General features: G+C 36.3%; 2 pseudogenes; both read right to left on the bottom strand.

Annotated features, from left to right (window-relative positions):
- Window positions 1-5,565: 5,565 nt before the first annotated feature.
- LOC122346789 lies at window positions 5,566-7,200 on the bottom strand (annotated as a pseudogene).
- A 3,850-nt stretch (window positions 7,201-11,050) lies between these two features.
- On the bottom strand, window positions 11,051-12,173 carry LOC122347300 (annotated as a pseudogene).
- Between the last annotated feature and the right edge of the window lie 61 nt (window positions 12,174-12,234).

The raw sequence follows: 12,234 nt of genomic DNA, 5'->3' as shown, positions 1-12,234 counted from the left end.
TAATGCATATATCATTTTGATTAAATGGTGTCAAATAAGATGTAGGTTATTGCCAGTATTTTTACAGTATGTAACAATATTTCATAAATATTATGAATACTAAATTACAGATGAAGTCTATTTAAAGGAATAGTTCACCCAATATAGTTTCATTTTTGATTGATCAGTTGCTCACCAATGGATCCTCTGCACTGAATGGGTGCCATCAGAATGAGAGTCCAAACAGCTGATAAAAACACTACAAGTAATCCACATGAATGCATTCTATACAAGAACATTTGTGAAGTGATAAGTTGCCTTTTTGTCACTTCTGGCAAAAATAGCAGTCCATATTTAATAATTACTCTTCCTCTAATTATAAAGTTCATCCCTCTGTTGTCATCTTACATAAAAATCCACCAACATTCATTCAGAACAATTTTGGACTGCTTTCAGCGTAATAGATGAGGATAGGGGACTTGGTTTGACCTTGGCAATGGTTTGAAATTGATGATGTCTTGATCGTTCGTATTTATTACGAAATATGCAACTATAAAAATCTTACTGTGATGTTTTTGGACTCCCATTCTAGGCACCCATTCACTGCAGAGGATCCACTGGTGAGAAAGTGATGTAATGCAAAATGTTTCCAAATCTGTTTTAATGAAGAATCCAACTCATCTACATGTGTAGGTTTCTTTTTTTTTTTTTTTTTGTAAAGTTTTCCTTTAAAGCCCGCTTAGATACTCAGTTAATTACATAATGACAGAATTAACATCTTACACGGTGACACCATGATGATGTCGCAGTGGAAATTATGCTTTACTCTAGGGGACGCAGTGTAAGCTAATCATAGACTCAGCCGAGCAAATAAAAAGACTTCGTGGTGTTTGATACTAGGAGGTACAAGGGTATGTGAAGAGGAGGCTGAACTGACCCTCGCTGTTCCTCTACTCCAGTCCAGTTTTTTGTCATTCTGTTCATCCATCTGTCTCTTCTGGCTCTTTGTCAGGGTCATGATGAGGCTACATAGGCATAAAGCTACAGCTACATACAGTACATGAGCTTAATTGCAACCACCATCGCAGATTACCCAAAACCACAAATAAATGCTTGTTTTGATTTATAGAAGTTATTATTCAAGTAACTACCATAGAACACCATGTAAAAATTTAAAGTTCACAGATTACAGAATTGTACACATTCAACTTTAAAGCAATTGTAAAGCGTTAATTGTAGGGATTTCTGTAAATAATTTTCTGGAAAAAGTCATATCATATCATATCTTTTTTCAATTGTGACTGTCAGGATTAAAAGGCCATGCAGGCTTTTACAGCCTCTGAGTATTGACTGACCTATGGATCAACATTTTTGTTCATCCTGGATCCAAAAATATAGACTTATCCTATACCTAGGCTTATACCTATACCTAACCCTAATCAGAATGCATTCCTAAAATTAACAGGGGTGTAGAAGCACCTAATCCTAATAATAAGCCTGAAACAGACATTTCCTGAAAAAGCATCCCTTAAATCTGATTGGCTGATTGGAATGTTGTTCCTGGATCCACAAAAATGTTGATTCGGGAACAAATTGTACTTGGTAAAAATCATGCTCACAGGCACAAAAATTACATGTAAAAAAAAGGAAAAAGTAAAAAATAAAGAAACTAGCCCATCAAATGCATGCACACATAATCATCTACACAATGGGGCAAATGCTGTGCATAGCATAGCAGGACGCTGGCATAAATGTGCATCTTTCACAGAAGGATAAGAAATGATAAAAGCTTTTTACATTCCAGTTCCTGCTGCTCTATTCACCATGTTTCTTATCCTTCACACAAATCCTATTACAGATTTTCTATGCGTACCATACCTTTTGCATCTTTGTGTTTTACTGTTTAAAGGTGTTGCTGACAAGACTTAAATCTTAATGCTTCTCCAAGCAGTGTCAAACTTGGGATTTTGAGTTTAAAACTGTTTATCTGGGCAAGAGTCTTCGCATGATGAAAATTATTTTATTATATATATAGCTAATGCCTTTTCGTGCCTATTAAAACCTGTACGACTTTCTTAATTCTTCTCCAAGGGTCAGGTTAGGGTTTTAGAAGTTTTGTATGGCAAAAATGGTAAGAAAATAGCTACGTTCAATTATATATTATATAGTCAACAGTATCCGCTGGCATTTCCACCTGACACCTAAAGGTGTCGCCAAAGGAATTCTAGCACGTGTCTGAACGCTACAGCTCTGTCCTCAGAAAAAGTAGCAGCTAATAAATCGGTGTCTGAAACAGGACATCAATCGAGCAAATAACGAAAATAACATTACCTGTGTGGGAGTAAAGGCAGACCATTAACTAATAACAAAAATGACTTAAAGGAATAGTTCGCTTTGAAAATAAAATTTGAAGTTCATCAGCTTACCCCATGGGCATCTAAGGTGAAGGTGTCTTTTTTTTTTTCTTCATTAGATCCTATTTTAAGATTTTTAAGTCAGACTAGATGTAGTCTCTCAGTTATTATATAACGGTAGGTATAGGGAACTTTATATATGGGAAGAAAAAACATGCACAGAGAAATCCAAATTAAACCATACCCAATCGTAAAGAAACATCATTTATATAGAGATCTCACGGTTTACATAGAGATTTCGGAAGTGACATGGTGGTGTGCAAGAGGTTAAAAAAAAAATACCATTCGTTTTTTCACACAAACCGCTCGTTTCGTGTCTTAGGCCATCAATGTATTGTTAGGATGGGGTAAGGTTTAATTTGTATTTCTCTGTGCATGTTTTTTGGTCTCATAGAGAACGTCCCCTATACCAACCATAATATGACTGACAGACTACAACGTTTGAATTAAAAATCTTAGATGTCTTTGGTGCAACCGGATAAACTTAAAATTTTAGTTTCAGAGTGAACTATCCATTGAAAATGGCCTGTAGGAAAGGATGAGAGCATGTAACTTTTGTGGAATGATTTGGGCCTTTGTTGGAATCACTTTGCACTTTTCATATTAGCCTACTGTTTTACTTTAAAGGCAAACTACAAGTCAACTTTATGAATCTGTTAGAAAATTTAATATAGATGCAATGTAATCTCGAACTGATTCTTTAAAAATGTAATTAAGTGACATTAAAACCTTTATGAAAATTACCAAAATCATTGCTGAACTGAAGATCAAGTAAGATGCAAATGATTCTTATGAAAGTAGATGGAAACTAGTGTCAGACCTTAGCATCATTACATTATGTCTAATATCTAGACTACAACAAATTCAAACATAAGCCAAAACCAACCATTTAATAATTTTAGTTATTTCCTTATAATAACTATAATCTATGCATATAGGTTTTAGAGCGTCACTTGCCTGGTTTACAACTGCTTTACTCTTCCATGGTGTGTGCGGATATGCATTTACAGCTGTACTAAAAGTTGTTTCTTGGCAATTTTCAGACTCAGATGTTCTACTGCAGTCCTCCCATTGTGTTTTAGCTTTCCTCTAACACAATAGTGGCCAATGGCCAATAGAGTATTTAAGAGCATGGAATTAGTTTGATTCTTGTCAATCCCAACAATGAGACACGTTTTCCAGCTGCGTCCCTGAACATTAGCGTATATAAAACCAACAACATCGCCATAATTACTGTCATGTTCCACCATACCAGATAGCAGGGAATTGTTTTACAATAGCTGCAAAGATTCATACACATGAATCCAGATTCTAAACATTTCTGTACTAACAAGCCTTTTCCAGTTATAATAGTCATAATATCGCAAAATCTGTTACATTTTTAGAGGGTATAAGTGCAACTAAGATGTGACTATTTGAATGAATAATACATATTGATCTGATGCCCTGGCTACTGAAGGCACTATTGGAGAAAATGTGAGATTTGCAAATGACATTTTCAAAGCTAACATTTAAGATTTTGACTCCAAGCAGTTCCCTCTGGAATGTATATTGTTAATCTAGCATAATTAATATACAGAACTTCATGACTGAATGTAAATGTAGTGCATGCTTCATACCATAAAGTGGAAACAAATTGGCTTAAATTCTTAATTCCTTTAGCCAGAGCAGCTAGGTTAGTGTTTAGGGCCACAGTTGGGTGAGCACCTTGCAAATTGGCTTAAGCAGATCTTTGTCTTATCTTTATCTTGTTGAGTCGTGCCCACTGAGAAGTCAATGCTGTTTCTACTACCAAAGCCTGATCTCGTAATCCTTTTAGAGTTGGTTGTGTCAGTGCTTGATGAGTGACATTTACACGACATGACTGCAGTGTGGAATGAGGACACCAAGGTACCATTAGGACAAGTAAAAGGGGGAAACTGCATTAACATTATCAACACAATTAAAAAAATAAATAGAAAAGTTTAGAGTCCCGTTAAAGCAAAGTTAGATATGGGACAGTACATGTGCAGACAAACATTTTGCTTGAATGCAACGTATGCTGTTATGCTCTCATAAATATAACAGCCTTGCCCCTGAACATCCATTAATCCAGAATCAGGATTAGTGATTACTGAAACTATTTTCTGGTTAAGGAGAACAAGACACCACACCAAAAATAAGGTGGTTATTGAAGACCGGCAAGAAAGTGAGAGATATCAAATTAAAATAAAAGTGAAAAAAATCTTTCAAACTGCCTAAATGTTACCATGGATTTTCCCCTTTCTATAATCGTGTGAAAACAAAATTACAGCCTGTAAGAAACCCTTCTAATTATTACACTAAACTGAACAAATAACTATTACTGTTTAATTATATTATTCACTACTTTGGGGATTCCAAAATCCTTTTGATACCGAGCTAAAGTCCTGCTGATTCTTGTTTATATTTGAGAAAACTAGTTCCTGGAGTAAGCTGTTAGAGTCTGCTCAATAGCATTGCAGAATGGCATAAGAAATTGGTGCTGACGTTCACCCTGTTTATCTCATTAAAAAAAAAGATCACCCTGCCTCAGTCCACAGTCTAGCACAATTGTAAGTTTAAAATAGCTAAGGTTTTCGTAGGTGTTTTTCATGGGGTCGGACATATAATATTTGTGAATTCCAAAGTTTTGTTTACATTTTGTAAGCTTTATCTACACATTATAGTCTGAATAGTGGATAATCTCTCATTTTAAAAATATGATATATACTATATATACTATATTATTGCATGCCGTGTTACAGTTAAAGTGTCACTTTCAGTATCCTATATCCAGTTTGTAGGAGCAAATAGAATATTCTGTCAGTTCATAAATAATAGAAACAAAAACATTATTTAATGCCAGTGTTTATTTCTATGTATTTCGTTTTCATTATTTACAAAAATATATATGTACATTTTAGGCAAAAGATACAAATGCTAACCTCAGCGCATAAAAATAAAACCACAATTTCAATGTTCACTGATCACCCAATAAATACTTTTAAAGTTTGCACAAATCAAGTATGCATGTCTTCTGTGTTCACAGAGTTAACGGTGATAGTGAACACAATCAAAACTAATCCAACTGTCTTTTTTTTTTTTTTTTTTTTTTCAGATGCCCAAATTTGTCAATGACTAAAAGAACATAATCTGTGAGAGATCCAAAAGTCTATGCTGGAGATACAGAGGACACCTCCGTCTTGCTGGTGGACACAGTTGAGGACTCATCATCGCCAAGAGGATTCTTTCCACAGAAAGAGTGGTCAGCATGCAGTTACGGAACTGTAAAGAACAAAGTTTAATTTAGTAGGTTTATTACATCAAGACAGAAGAAGAAGAAAAAGTATAAATAAAAGGGATATCTGGAATATGTAGGACGAGTCTGCTAAATGTTTAACCTGTTTGTTTAGCAGCACATAGATGACAGGGTTATATAAGGCTGAGCTCTTTGAAAGAAGGCAGGAATAGCCATGAACTGGGCACTGAAAGCTGCTCCTTATTAAAGAAGATCCAGGCGGCAACAGTGGCATAAGGGGTCCAAGCCACCAGGAAACCCAAAACCATCAGGATGACCATTCTTGTCACTTCCCTCTCGGCTTTCTGGGTAGATGCTGAGTCCTGCTGTTGAGCTGCAGCCTAAGAGAGTGAAATAACCGAGGGTGATATAATTTCAACATAGTATTCCAGTAACAGAATTCCTTTAATTTTTTATTAACATTTCATACCGCCTTGACTGTACACACAAGCCGTCCATAGGTGAAAAAAGATTACAGTGACTGGCAATATAAAATGGCAGACGAACATGTAGATGACATATGATTCATTGTTGTATTCAGGATTCAGGGTGTAGTAGTCTGGTCACATGAGCACTGCATTCCCTCAGGAATATATCTGTTGAAGAAATGCACCTGATATTCAGACATTTTCAGTCTGAGTACTCATAATGATTGCAGCCTGTTGCACTTAGTCATTTGAAAATAATTAGATTTAATACAATAATTCAGTTTAAAAAAATAATCTTACAAGTTACAAAGTATTCCTATGTGTTGATAAACCTATCTTGTTGCTTTCAAATATATTTAAAGTTCAACTGAAATGTTTGTTATAATCACTGCACTGGAAAGCAGAATGTCTTATTAGACCAACCTGGACCACCCAACCAAAGGGGGAGCCGCACATGCCATGGCCATTACCCATGTAAATGCAATTCCTGCAAAAGCATGGCTGGAGAGAATTTGAAGCTACCCATTGGTTTGCAGACAACAATGTATCTTTCAATGGCCAGCACCACAAGTGACCAAAGGGCAACTTCACCTGTGTAGCAAATAATGAAATTAACACCTAAGCAAGGTTTTCTCATATCACAGATACTGACATTCAGCTAAAGAATTCCTCACAGCATATAATAATAATAAAAAGAAATGTCACAATTTCCCTCTCACCTCCAAGTGTGGCCATGAAGCCTTCAATCGCGCAGCCATTTGGTCCCAGAACAAAGTAGCCATTAATTGCTGTGTAGAAAGTGACCGTGAATCCAAAACAAACCATGATGGTTCCAGCTACAGCCAGGTTGACCAAAATGAAGTTGAGAGGTTGCCTAAGCTTTTTGTGTTGAGCTGTAACCACCAATGTAAGGACATTGATGGGTAGACCCAAGCTCATGAGGAAGAATATGTAGACTGCAAGAATTTTTAAACTGCCACGGTTCAGCGAGATAATACTGCGGATACTCATAAGGACTCCTCACTAGCCCTGTCCTGTTGGACAAGGGGACATAGAAGTTGTTTCCCTCAGTGCCGTTCATCTTTGCCTACCAGTGATCCTTGAGGAAAAAAAAGGATGTAATCTGCTGCTGCAGTACAGTTGAGTGGCTGCTCTTCACCTGCTCTTTATTTGCAATGATGCTTCAGGGTGTTTATATATCCCTCTGAGGTTCCTTATAAAGGGATAAATCCAGGAGCATAAGATAGGGAGGGTGTTACAGTGTGGGATTTGAATGATAAGAGCAGACATAATCAGTTTCAGGCTAATTACCGGTAGAGCTTTGGATCTTGAGAAGTTCTTTTGACTTTTTGGTTCAGAAAATTAGGCCACAATTGTGATTGCCAGTACAATGTGAGTATAAACAAAGCTGAATTTATTTCGAGGATGTTATGCAATTAAGATAGCTGATAGTCAAATAGTAATCATGATAAAACACAACACTGATGTTCATTATATTTGATTATTAGTGTTCTGTCCGTCACAGCTGTAATCTCGCTACCATTTGCAGCAAATAAATAATTAGCATAATAAATGTGTTTGTGATTTGTATAAAAAAAATGATGCGGAACGATGGCGATTGTAGGCGGTCTGCTCTTCAGTTACATGAAAATATTTAGCAAGAATCATTTGTTAAGATACTACTATACTTTATAAAATATATATATATTAAAAAAACGTAATTGTAATAGTTTCTGTCGTAGTAATTATAATAGATAACGAACAGGAAGTGGTAGAAAGGCTACGAAGACGACGGTGCGCCTAGGAACTCGGACTTGTGCTGCGTCCCGGAGAAACGTGTTAACCAGGACACCCGTTATAGTTCTACACTTTTGTGGATCGGTTGTACTGAAAACAAGCAATGTCATAGTTCCGCAGAGAAAATTATACCGGTTTTAAAAAGACCGGTCAAGGTGAGTAAAATAATGACAGAATTTGGTAGTGCAGTCTTTTCTATGATTCCTAAAAATCCTTACCCAATCATAGTAGAAAGATCGGAAAGTAATTGAAAGTTTAAAAATGCAACATGGTAAATACATTACTTTAAATAAATTCATACAGTCCATAAGAGATTAAAGTGATTCACTTTGTGCAATGGAACATGCACCTGAATGCAGCCTTCTTTACCACAGCTGCCACGTCGTAATGCATTTTAATACTGATCTGTTTATTCTGGTTATTTTTCAAATTGTAGAATAGCATTCTCAGAGCTATGAAATAACTACTGGAATTATGCAAATTGTGTATGGCCCATAATAGACGAAACGAATTAAAACACTCTTAATCATGCACACTCTAAACATTCTCTCAACCAACTCCATCCTCGGATGACTTTGAAGTTGTCGTTATAGCTCTCATTATGGAACACACTATTTGTCCGTTTTTCATTAATTGTATTCATTTTGTGCAAGAGTGCGCAGACTAGCACAGAGCAGTAGAAAGGCTATGGTCTGAGTTGGGTTAGGAAGAATTGATGTCGTTTATGGGCTATGCGTATCTGTGCTGGTTACTTACTTGTGCCTAATTTAATTAGCACTCCTTAAGAATGACAAAAGCCCCCTTCGGTACCCTTAACATTTTTGTTCTGCATTGGTGCACGTCGCCCACTTACCAGCCCTATTCGTAAACAAATCTTACTTGTTTGGTAATCCTGATCAATCGAAAAGTGAAACCAATGTAACATATCTATAAAATAGCAAAACTTCATTTCATTTCCTTTTATTTTTATTTTGGAGTAAAAAAGGAACATACAGGCAGGCAATAAAAGTACGCAATACAAGCAACAGTAATCAACAGGATCAAAACAACAAAGCCTTTATGAACTTCAGACACGACACAAATTCAGAAACATGTAAATCAGATGGAGTAATACTATGTCCGACTCAAAATCCAAACGAAATAAGCTGTAAAGACGGCATAAACAGGGTAATACTCCACAAAGACGCGACGATCAGAATCCCACAGCAGCAACTGCGCTACAAACGCCAGTGGAGAAAATCACCCGCGAACACAGAAGACAGAACGTTGTAATCCAAGAAACAGTTTTCTGAAAGTGTGAAATGAAGAAAAGCGTACACATAAAACATCTGCAACAACGAGACAAAAAATACAAACACAACCTACTACCCCGACGGAAGATGGGAAGCCTATGGGAGGCAGACGGGGCCAAATCCTTTAAACCAAACGCATGAGGAGTTTGACCGTGTCATCACGCACAGTTAGTCCGCAGTTTTTTTTTATGTGACACGTGAAATTTGACCATGTTCAATTGCACTGTTTGTTCACATTGTGACATGTGCTGACAGAAATTGCTGTATCTGAAAATATATTTGAGTATGTTATGCATTGGTGAAACATCAGATTTAGTGTTTATTCATAAAAGGATGTCATAACTGTAGGCCTACAAAAAGATTTTATATTTACTCATGACGGATAATGCTAATGATAATGGTTTGCTGTGCGATGTCAGTCTAGTCATGATTTACATGCAGCCAGTGGGTTTTGCAAAATAAAGATGTGCATTAATCACTTACTTATTATAATGTTAATTGAAGGAGTGAAGGATTTTGAAGTCTGACAGAAAGTGTTGAGTGCTACTATGAGGTTAACCCGGCCTGATTTAAATGTTTCAAAATTATTATTGGTTCAAAATATAAGAAATTTAAAAGCAATCAAATTTAATGAATATTTAACGATACAATTACATTTTGAACAGGGTAACATAATCTGTAGCCTATTACATTTCCAAAGTAACCTTCAAACACTGCCATTGGCACAGATCCTCAACAAGATAGCGAGAACCAGACCAGCTGCAAACCCGCTGACATCCCTTTCACCATGAGATGTATTTATTTAGTCTTTCAAAAAACTAAAATATTTTTGGAAAATATGCCCATTTTCAACTTTTTACAGTTTTTTGAATCCATTCAGCTGATCTCTTGAGTCTAAGCGATAGCACTTTTAGCATAGATTAGCATAGAATCTGATTAGACCAGAAGCATCTTGTTTAAAAATGACCAAAAGTTTAGATATTTTCCTATTTAAAACTTGTGAGCTCTTCTGTAGTCACATAGTGTACTGAACCCGATTGAAAATTAAAAGTTTGGAAACCTTGTCTGCAGCCAAGGGAAGACCACGAGAGCCAGATGAGTCCTCTGCAATCTGGCTGTGCTGCAGCATGGAACAAACCAGAGAAGGGCTCAGGCTTTTTCTCAATTTCTGTCACAGATGGAGTTTAGGTTCCTTGCCACTGCCACCTCTAGCTTTTTAGTTAGGAACACTTAATTTCCTGCAACATTGTCATGGATGAACATGATCATGGATATTCAGTTCCAATGCCATTTTGTGTGGCCTGCCATTCTGCCAATTTCTAGTGCCATTATTGTTGCGCTCTGACTTTGAGAAAGCGTTCTTGGAGATGAATCTGTTTTGGCTGCTCTTGCGTGTCTGGCCAATATTGTTTGTATTAACATCATAAAGGTCACATTAATGATGCACATATATTGTCATCTTGATTTAAAAATAGGGTTTGCACAAAGGTATACTATTAATGCTTACTATGAAGGTAAACCGTTTAGTGTTTCAGTATTATACTGTACATTGATTAAATCAGTTCATAAATAGCAGATGTTATTTCACTATTAATGCTGATATTTATTTCTATCCATTTTTTTCATTCATTATGTACAAAATATATAAACAATTCAGGCCAAAAGATATAAATACTAGCCTCGGGGTTGATTAAAAAAAAAAAAAAGTTCACTGATAACCCATTAATCCCAAAAAATTCTCCAGTTTAATAGTCATAGTGAACACAAAAATATGAGATGCATTAACTAATCTGAATGTTTTCCTTCTTTCTTTCTTTTTAAGATGTTCATACTGGTTAATGACTAAAACAAGCATAATAATGTAGGAAGTTCAAAAGTCTGTGCTGGAGATACAGAGGACACCTCCGTCTTGCTGAGGTGGACACACAGTTGAGGACCCTCATCATCGCCAAGAGGATTCTTTCCACAGAAAAGAGTGGTCAGCATGCAGCTCCGGAACTATAAAGAACAATGTTTCATTTTAGTACATATCTGAAGAAATTAGATAGTATATGATTTTTATTTTTGCAAATCTGATATATGATTTACCTGTTTTGTTTAGCAGCACATAAATGATAGGGTTAAATATGGATGAGGTCTTTGAAAAGAAGGCAGGAATAGCCATGAACTGGGCACTGAAAGCAGCTCCCCGGTTCAAGAAGAAGATCCAGGCAGCAACAGTGGCATAAGGGTCCAAGCCACCAGGAGCAAAACCATCAGGATGACCATTCTTGTCACTTCCCTCTCGGCTTTCTGGGTAGATGCTGAGTCCTGCTGTTGAGCTGCAGCCTAAGAGAGCAGAAATAAGCATTGTCATTGTCATTTTATATATAGTATTCAAACAGTTTTTGAATTTTTTAAGATGACATTTCATGCCATATGACTGTGCACTAAACCCCGTCCATAGGTGAAGAAAGATTACAGTGACTGGCAATATAAAATGGCAGACGAACATGTAGATGACATATGATTCATTGCTGTATTCAGGATTCAGGGTGTAGTAGTCTGGTCCACATGAGCACTGCATTCCCTCAGGAATATATCTGTTGAAGAAATGCACCTGATGCTAGGAGATTGAGACTGAGATTGCTTTTCTCTTAATTAAAAATTAACATTAAAAAATTGTGTATTTTAAAGAAAATAAAATGTTTTCATTTAAAATCTAGAAAGCATAATAAAAAGTACAAATTTCAGTGTGTTCAGCTGTGGAAAGTGTTCTTTACTGCCACAAACTAAAAAGTTAGTGTATTATTAGTCCACGACCTGGACCACCCAACAAAGGTGGAGCTGCACAAGACATAGCCATTATCCATGTAAATCCAATTCCCGTCAAAGCATGGCTGGTTGAGAATTTAAAACTACCCATAGGCTTGCAGACCACAATGTACCTCTCAATAGCCAGCAGCACAAGTGACCAAAGGGCAATTTGCCCTATGCAAACAAATAAAACAGTGAGATCAATTGCACCCAATTTATAGTAAAATTAT

The sequence above is a fragment of the Puntigrus tetrazona genome, chromosome 6 (assembly GCF_018831695.1).
Source record: "Puntigrus tetrazona isolate hp1 chromosome 6, ASM1883169v1, whole genome shotgun sequence".
Taxonomy (NCBI): Eukaryota; Metazoa; Chordata; class Actinopteri; order Cypriniformes; family Cyprinidae; genus Puntigrus; species Puntigrus tetrazona.
This window is presented reverse-complemented; position numbering and strand designations above follow the sequence as displayed.